Source organism: Hylaeus anthracinus, unplaced genomic scaffold (genome assembly GCF_026225885.1).
Source record: "Hylaeus anthracinus isolate JK02 unplaced genomic scaffold, UHH_iyHylAnth1.0_haploid 12001, whole genome shotgun sequence".
NCBI lineage: Eukaryota > Metazoa > Arthropoda > Insecta > Hymenoptera > Colletidae > Hylaeus > Hylaeus anthracinus.
The window spans coordinates 17818051-17828087 of NW_026534348.1; the positions used below are offsets into that span (position 1 = coordinate 17818051).

The following is a 10037-nucleotide window of genomic DNA, read 5'->3' on the forward strand; positions in this document are numbered from 1 at the left end:
CCCGTTACAAAGGAAAATAATTCGCTTATTATGAACAATAGGTACTGCTCCGAGTGCATAATAGGCGCCATGGTTGCGATCGATATACATTTGTTACGGGCAATTCTGAATCACGCGACGGAGACCGGCTCCAGTCACTGAACTTCGACTAGATTCTGTTAAAATTATCAATTGAAATCAAATTCCGTTTAGCATAGTGTTACCATAAAGAAAGGAAGACCGAACGTCGAAACTGCAGTGGGTCACGAAACTATTCGATCGAATCTCGCGTTCAAAGATCTCAAGATATTCAATATGATTGCGAATAAAGCTTGTCTAGTTGAAACATGTATCTGTTTAACATTTCTATCCACGGTTCTGGATCACTTTCGAAACTGTCGTCAAAAGGATAATTTAAAGTCATCTAAAGTCATCTAAAGAGTCATCGAAATTTTATACCTAAAATATCTCCGTTGCTTCTTATGATACGAGAATATTTCTTGATAAAATAATTTTTGGAACAAAAATATAACCGACTCCGAAAAAATATTAAAACTGCACTAAAAAGTATGAAATAATTTTTAGTTAATTGATATGAATACTCACCAGTTCTAGATATAATTCTATTTGCTTTACATTAAATTATGTTAAATAACCTTTTCGTAGTAAAATTAAAAATTACTTATAATAAAAATTACCAAATTTGGTTTAACTTTCTGCTCGAGTGACAAAACGTACACCCTTAAATTATTGCTATCATTATATCTACTTTAGACGCCATATATATACATTAACATTATTCAATATCACCACTTTAAACTTTGCACTTAAACTTAAAACTTTTTTTTACTTTATTCACTTCAACACTTAATCACAGTCATGAGAACACAGTGTGCAAAGACACAGCATTAAAAATGGTATAAAAATTCTACAGTTTAACTTGGTGTAAATATATAATTTGACAGAATATTTATAGTTCAATATATACATTAAAAGTCTTTTCTGATATATGACGCTGAAACTGGACAACTGTTATTAACCCTTTGACTGTGGGACGTTTTTTGCTGGAAATTCTAAGAGCCGCAGAGGTGTGAATTTGAATAAATATCAGCTTATAGGGGATGATAAGACGGGACTTTCATATATTTATAGTTTATTTATAGGACGTGTAGTTTCAAACATACAAATTAAAAACTTAAAAGACCTTTTTCCTGAGACCTCATAGTGGCCTGAATCCGTGGCTGTTGTAAATGAAAAAAAAAACAACAATAGAATTTTTAAAAAATATCCTTACAAAAAATAACAAAAAGAAACTATTTGATATTTACAGTTTATTCATACGATATTTAGTTTCATAGATAAAAATTGAAAACTTGGAAGATCTTTTTAGAAGACGAGTTTAGACGAAAACTTTAGTTTAGAAGACGAACTTCTAACTTTTCAATTTTTATTTTCGAAACTAAGCGTCCTATGGATAAACTGTAAATATAAAAAAGTTTCGTCTTATCATCCCCTATAGACTGATTTGATTTAACGGATATAAACGTTTCTCTGAGCTCATTTCTTGATATATGTATACGTCCATCGCAGTCAAAGGGTTAGGAGTCGATGGAACCGAGTTTTATTTCAATCAAAGTAATTCGTTGCCGAAGAAGCTAAAAGGGGAACACGAATTGAGAACTTAGATTTGATCACAAACGTCATCCCATTCTAAGAACACAACGTTGATAACGATTATACACGCGTCATTTGGAAGTTGGCAAAAATGAACTAGAACAATAACATTTCATACGAGCCATTATCGTTTGCCTCGCTGTATTTCATATCGCGTACGATTGCCATTAGAATTTATTAACATCTGTGTGGAAAGTGTTCGACTTTCTCAGATAAGAACAGACACAATCGTTCGTCATCCAGCCAAGTGTTTATAAAGCGTACTTCGATTTCATTTCGTGACGTACTTTCGTGGCCTGATGCACGTTTAACTCTTTGCAATCAAAAGGAAACTCAGTCGCCACTGGATTTTACGCGGCAAATCGAGTGACGACAAATCTTTATATATTGGATTTCTTCGTTAAAACAGTGAATTTTTTTCAAAGTGTTATACATTTTACATTTTTTCAAAAAAATGGCTAGATGTATGATAACGACATCGTTATTTTACAATTTTTATTTAGTATTCCAGATTCATTCATCCTACAAAGCGGTATCGTGCAAATCATAAAGTAATGTTTCACAGCAAGTGATCTATGGAGCCTTGCATAATATTAAGAGTGTTAATAAAAAAAAATTACCAACAAAAACTGTTTTCACGTAATTAAAAATGAGAGATATACGTTTCATAGAAACCCGCGCAATTTTAAACCACATAAATCAAGATACAAACTCTATATAAAACTAGCACATGAGTTTTCAAAAACAAAACATCGCGTACATTGATCAATATAATTGTAAAAACAAAAGGAAATAGATAAAATCATCCGCGGAAATTGAGATCAATATGAAATAATCCCAAAATTTACAACATAAAGGGTTTTTCAATAAGAACGATATAGAGTTAATTTAAGCCAGAACACGTTTTTCTCTTTTACTTTAAAATATGACACATGGCAATTATGTGTGGATTGCAGTGTTCTATATTTACTTTTAACTCATCTATTGTTCGTGAGCTTCAAAAATGAGCTCCAGCCGGAAACATGACATTTTGATCAAAATTAGGATCAGTTTGAAATTGCTGTAGAGAGAAACTAGTTGTTGTCGGAATATGACGATGGAAATTTTCAAAAATATTATATATTATTACTTTTGTGCTATTATGAAGTAAAAAAGTAGCGTGAAATGTCGACTACACCTTCAATGTGACACCATTTTGTCAGTATTAAAATTTTGCAAAAAAACTAAGTCATTTTCCACAGAATATTGTTTCATTTAAGACTTCATAAGTCTGATTTGTTGCAAATACGTAACCTGGAAAGAAACGCCCACGCAGCGAAAATCCGACGCGAAAACTACGTACGTCAACGATTCAATATTTATAGTAAAACAATTGTCAATGCAAAAAAAAAACAAATAAGTAGTTTTTGCATTACTAAAGGGAGTATTATCGTCTAGAAGTTCGTTTTTTCAGTAATTTTTAGGAATTAATTTTGCGAAAACTATCAAACCTACAGTACCAGGGTTTTTTTATGTATAATAAAACACGTTTCAACTAACAACATAAACTTTTATGAAATACTTTATTGAAATCTATACAAGTTATGCGCTGTTATGCAGGTTGTGGCGCGAGACGCTCGTTCAATCGGACGCGCAGACTGTGGCGGTTCTAGTCGTCTGAGATAGAAAAACAAATTCTTTTTTTCAATCTATATGAATGTAGTTATCGTCTGAACTAGAATGAAGTAAGTACTACATTTTTTATCGGAATCGCGGCTGTTTGAAAATTAAGGTTTAATTTTCCCGGAAAATTGCCAACTAAAATACGAGAGCAGTGTTAAAATATTCAAGCTATCGGTATAATTCTAGTTCAGACCATAGGTGATGGTGCCCTCGAAATGCGTGTAAAACCAGAAGTCAGTCGGTCCAATAGTTTTTGAGAAAAACGTGCGCCCGACTTGAAAAATGTCGTTTCGAGAAAAACGCGTTTAAAGTTTGCTATACATTTAGCACTAATACTGGTGAACAGCCTTTAAGCCTCTGTAACTACGAGAGCTCTACGAATTTCAAATTAATATTTTCGAGGCACTTCCACAAAAGCCCAAATGATAAGAAAATGCAAAAGAAAAAGAATCGAATTTTTGTTCGAAGTTTCTAGACGATAATACCCCCTTAATGTTATTGGAAAGTCTTGCTTCAGTTTTCCTTACCATTTAAACAAAAGAAATTTTAGAAAATCGGCTGTTTTTCAGTCCTTCATAGCAGAACACCCCCTTAAATACCGTCTGCTAGCGACATAGGTATATAGAAGATATATGTGTATGTAACCTCGTAAGATACACGCTGCGACCGACGATCAAGAATAATATTTGGAACGTTTTCTTTCAGCGTGATAGAGGCATACCGTGAGCACAAGCTTACCGTGGCCGGCCACCACGCGTCGTTACGTTCGAGTCGTGAGGCCCCTTAGGCGAAAAGCTTGAAACCGGTTCCGAGAGTAAAGAATGGCTGGGTAGCCGGTCACCGTGTATACGACTCGCCACGACTTTCTAAACTTCCGTCGCACACCTTTGCACGTATACACACACACGCGCGAACATTTAAACACGTACACGCACGTACAGACACAGTCCGTAGACCGCACAGTGTTTCCGAATCCCAAAAATGTGGACGAGATTTAAGAAATAAATCGATATGTCAATAGAGCATGTTTAGGAAGAATAGAGAAATCGAGGTAATGCTCGTGAATGGACGGATCAGAAAAAATACCAAGTTATCCCACAGTGCAAGCATACTATTAACCCATTCGCGACTGCTGACGTGAATTCACGTCACTTCAAATTCTATTCCTGGTTATGAAAAAAATTATGGAAATCTTTTTACTTTATACAGGGTGAGTTTTATGAGGTGACGACCTCAAATAAATCGTAAGGTATTCGTTGTACGACAAAATGTTTCAAACAAAAGTTGCATGGTATCTAGGGAGACATACATTCATGTAACCTGTTTTTCATTACCTTACTTTTTTATTGAGATATTAGGGTTACCTTCAGTTTTTTAAATGGAATGTCTAATCTTTTTTTCGAATTCGGATAAATCATCAAAGTTTGCGTAAAAAAGTATTGCATGAAGTTGGACATCAAATGAAAAATTACTGAGATATTTCTAAAAGAAGTTTATGGGCAATAGCTGCTAACGTTGAAGTACGACATCCTTCATTATTCACAACTTTGTGATAGCTTTTAAACCGACTTCGAAAAGGATGAGAATAAATAATTTGTGTTTATATGACTATTGTTGTATTACCTATCCCCATTTAATAATGGATGATTTACTAAATAAATACTTTGAGTATCTAAACGATATTGTTTCATCTTTTCATTAAAACAGTTAAGGGATTTGATGAAATCACGTACTTTCTTTAGGGAAATCACCTCACAGAGTTATTTTAACATCTTCCGTGAATTGATTACCTACCTTAGGGATTTGATCAAATCTCCATTTTTATCATCTCCCTGCGACATATTCATCGAACGATTTGGATTATAAAGGGTTAACACCATGACCTACATCGATCTTCTTAACCATCCATATTTTCCTAGTTTAGCTACACTAAGATTTTAAGCAATATGTTAATATGTTTATGTAACGTATATACTGTATAAACCATATTCGGTTTAACAGCAATAAATAAATATAAATATTGTTGCATATGAAATGTTATTCGATCTCGGTAAGTTATCTTCACTTTACGTACTACCTTTTAACGTTTATATTCTATTATTATTAATAATAATACAAATACTTATATTTGATTCGTCACATTGGATCCAACTAAATTATGATTTCGATTTCTTAATCGATATTCTCTAAAACCTTATTACACTAATTTCCATTCAAATAGGCGTAATTTTCAGAATTTGGCCCACCATATTAAATCTCCTACTTTGTTTTTTACCTTTTGACTTGGAATTCGTAAATACAAAACTTTGTGTAAATACAATGGCGTTTGAATAGTTTGTCACGTTTTTGACATTTTAAACTACTGTAGGTCGTGCGCGCATTATGTTTTCATTTTTTCTCTTCAAGATGGTCACGGTGGAAACGTTGGGGAAAAATTTTCCTCGCTAAGTGCTACGACGACGTGGATGTGACTAACTGACATGTTGCCACGTAAATAATGTATTACGATGCAGGAAGAAAAAGGACGCTATCGATTCTATGCGATGAAGGACACAATTAATCTCGAGCCCAGTATTATCAACACGAATGCAGACCATGCGTTTTGTTTCTATTCTTGGTAATTAGACTGCGGATCTTTATGCATTTATAGGAAATTTGAATGTGCAAGTAATCTACAAAATGCAAACAATATGCAAGAATATAAAAAAGATTGAAAGTAAAGTTCGTGTTATAATATTTGCAGAATAAAATAAATTCCTATTTAGGTCTAATTTTTGTAGGCACGTTCACGCAGATTTTATTTTGGATAAAGATCCGCAGTCTATTGATAACATTCGACCATGCATTGCTGGATGGAGAAATATCCTCGAACGAGAACAACGCGTTGTTTGCGCGAACATTATCGGTGGAAACGTTCGATTTTTAACCTTTTCGATTCGACCTTTTTCTATTTAGATTCTATGTCTTTCTCTTTTAGAAATTAGTTGTATTAAATTGATTTTCGCTGTAAATCAATTGTCGCAACCGGATAAAAAGGGTCAATTTGCCCCAGTGTAAATGATATTCATTTTTTTTTTGTTCACATATGTTCCTGTAAGTCTCACTTGTAATTTACCCAAAGCAATCAAAAATATTCAAAGATATAAATACTTATATCCTTCTCTTTGGGAATTATCGAATGTCTATTATAACAATTAGTTACGTTTCATGGTAAAGACGTATGAATACAAGTTCTATTTTTCTGAGAAATTAGATTACATGGGATTTATGTGAAATAAATATTAAGAATAAAGTGTTTAAAGTATTGTTGAATTTGACTTATGAAGCTCCCTTTGTGTGTTATGATTGTTTAAGTTTATCAAAAATCCTGACACGTAACTCGATATTATATAAATATATATAATATAAAATATTAAAAAATATTCGTTCATACAAGAGGAACTTTAACTAACTTTCCTAACTTTCCGTTGTAACGACCATAGAGATAGTGTACATAGAGTAAAGGAGCGAAACATCCAATCGTATCACAGCTAAAATGAGAAATTTTTTTCTTTAGTAGGTACGTAAAATGTGTATGACCTCAATTTGCAAAAAAAAAATTGTTAACTGGAGAAATGGCGGCAAAAAACATGAAAATGAACGATACATGTCAGCCGTTATTTTGCAATAACTTTATGCTACAATAATAATAACTCATTAAGAATCGAGGTTCATTAGCATATAAACTTGATTACATTCAATTTAAGCGTTGAATCAAGTGAATCGGATAAAAATTCGATTAGCTATGCGTCCCACCGTTTTCACCGAATCCTTTCCTTGCGACTACTATATCTATATGTGTATACACTCAAATTAAACTACACTGTCAAATTTTCTTCTTTGAACGTCCCTTTGTATGTAAAAAAAAAGTTTCAATAACAAAAATTAATTATATCTGGAAATTATATGCATTAGAAAAATACATTAGCTGGACCATACTCCCCCCTTAAGTAGGAAATGAATCACTGTATGTTAGCGATGTATGATACAAATAGCGAATCTTCGGCACAATTATCGACCCTAATATTGCTTACTTTTGAAAATAAGTATTTTACAAGAACTTGAATACTGCAACAATGTTCCCTATAATTGGCATACTGTTTGATAATCCCTCCGATAATCCTTTATTTATTTGCTTTAATGTATATTGTACCATTTATCAGTAAACTGAACGCGATAGCAAAAAGATATCAAATGTATAATAGCAAAAAAAAAAAATATGACAAGCGAGTAAAGGGGCAGGCTGTAGATAAAGTGCTATTACAGAAACTTACTCCTAATTAGGATCTTTAAAAAATCACACTAATATTCACAGAAACGCTAGCGAAACGTAAATTCGGTTCATCGGCAAAAAAAAAACTATACCGAAATCTACGCAAAATTGACTAAACAAAACTTCGTTTCTTTACATTCATATAATACGGTGGTTTACTGTTAGACGATGGGTTTGACAAGAATGTAAGAATGTATGTAACGTAAAGAAATAGAACAGAAAAGGACAAAATACGGAATCAAACCAGACTCAGCCCTAACAGTGCAGGACCACAGCAGAAATACAACAGACTTTCTCAAAGACATCAATATATATTCTAAGATATAAATAATCGCAAATAGTTCTGTCGCTAATGACCTTGTAGTCGATGCGACATAAAACAGACAAGGAAAAAAAAACTTCATTTGAGAAATTGATAGATACCACGAAAAGATGAATATTTGTAAAAAAAAATCGATTCAGGATCGAACACTCCTATTTGTTGTTCACTCTAGAAGAATCTGAAACTTGCTCCGAAATGTTCCGATCGAGCAAAAATCATATTTCTCTGTCTTCCCGCGCGTACTTAGTTCCGTCGCGTAGTTCCACGGAAATCGAGAAACCAGAAAACTGGAGAGAAATATAGTATCGTAAAGAAAAATCGTATAATTCTCGGGACGTTAGTTTTCCGTGACGCGCACCAGAGGCGACACACCACAGCGATGTTGGTTTCGTTGCTGCACACGTGTATTTACTATTTACGACAAAGGGTATACCAGACGTACGAACGAGAATAAACCGACCGTTATTGCACTTCGTGCCAAACGCCGCGCGGATGTTACACGCTAGTAGCATTCTTAATTGCGGTAGACAACGGTTCGTATTCACGACACTTCTTCCCTGCCGACTGACAGACGGTTAACGTTCGTAAACTCCGAAACAGCGATAGAGAACTCCGCTCCGTTCTCAGAGACATCTCTCACTGGCACTTCACTCCAACGAGCGATTCAATGGTGCTTTACAAAGAAAAAAAAACCTCAAGCGTAGAAACTTTTACAGGGAGCTGCTCCGAAATAACACAACCTGCCACCAAACGGAGAGACTTACCAAAAACGTAGACTGGGATCGGTGCGGACACGTATTCGGACACAATTAACAATCCTCCGGCGTGAACAAGTAACACACAGAAAATTCCCAATGGATGTCTACCGACAACTATCTCCTGGTAAACACCTCACGCGTCAAGAAACTGATTCTCGTAACATAAACGAACGTTTGCACAGAAATGTAACACTGAAAACACCACCGGGACCACCACTGCCCTGTTTATAGGACGTCCCACGTTAATACGGTTTCCGTTGCGACGCCGCGTGGGCGCGAATCGCGGCACAAAAACAAAAAAAAGAAACGAGTTTCGTCGGCACGTAAAAGCCTCGGTAGCTGTCGCGAGAAGCTACACGCACAGGACGGAACGAAACAACACGCGCGCTGCTCGAGACGCAACTGCCGCCACTACCGGCTCTATTTCCCGCTGTACCCCACTTCTTCGCCCGCGATCCCCACCCGTCTCCACAGTGAACCGTTCACCCCACCGCGCTTGTCCTTTCCGACCATTCTTCGGTCCCTTCTTCAGCCTTCGACGCCGACGACGATTCTTCGATACCTACGGTGCGCGCCACAGTACGCGTTTCAATCAAACACCTTCGTTCATACGCAAATCCACACCAGGCTTCGATTAATGCTACGTTCGCGGAGTTTCCTTGTAGAGTGGGTGTAGAAAGTATTCGTACATCGACTTGTTTCGAACATACAACTGCGGTGCATAACTATAGCACCACTGATATTATTCAGATTTTTTAAACTTAAGGGGGTATTCTGAATTAGAAGGTTTAAAAAAAGCGGTTTTTCGTGAATTTTTTTAAGATGGAAATAAATAATTAATTCTATCCAACTTTTTATCCTATTTTCATACGTATCGAGTACTCTGCACAAATTTTTTCAACAAGAAATACTCAAATTGAGTCGACTGTGACTGTGACTGTGATTTGTGGAGCACCTCACAATTAAAACCTCCTATCGGCGAGAAAGATGCAGGTCGTAATTTTGGTTTGACACAAACAAACCAAAAGAAATTTTCATTTTCATACATTTTTCTTCTATGTGAACTAAGAAAAACCCGCAAAAATGGTGAAGTGTGAAATTACTGCAAGTTTGAAAAAAGGACGAGTTCTTTGGGTGAAAAAAATCACTTTAACTTGATAAAAAAGTTGTTTACTATTTTTTTTTGTATCAATTTTCTTAGTTCACATAGAAGAAAAATGTATGGAAATTAAAATTTCTTTTGGTTTTTTGTGTCAAACCAAAATTACGATCTGCATCTTTCTCGCCGATAGGTTTTAATTGTGAGGTGCTCCACAAATCACAGTCACAG

The 10037-nt window shown here is 35.0% G+C and overlaps 1 protein-coding gene across 1 annotated transcript in view; it reads right to left on the reverse strand.

Moving 5' to 3' along the window:
• LOC128891288 (semaphorin-1A-like) overlaps positions 1 to 9310 on the reverse strand; it is a 588517-nt gene extending 579207 nt beyond the window's left edge. The window contains exon 1 of the mRNA XM_054150707.1: positions 8714 to 9310. The gene's annotated coding sequence lies outside the window, so the exon portion shown is untranslated. The remainder of the gene's footprint in view (positions 1 to 8713) is intronic.
• Positions 9311 to 10037: the final 727 nt, after the last annotated feature.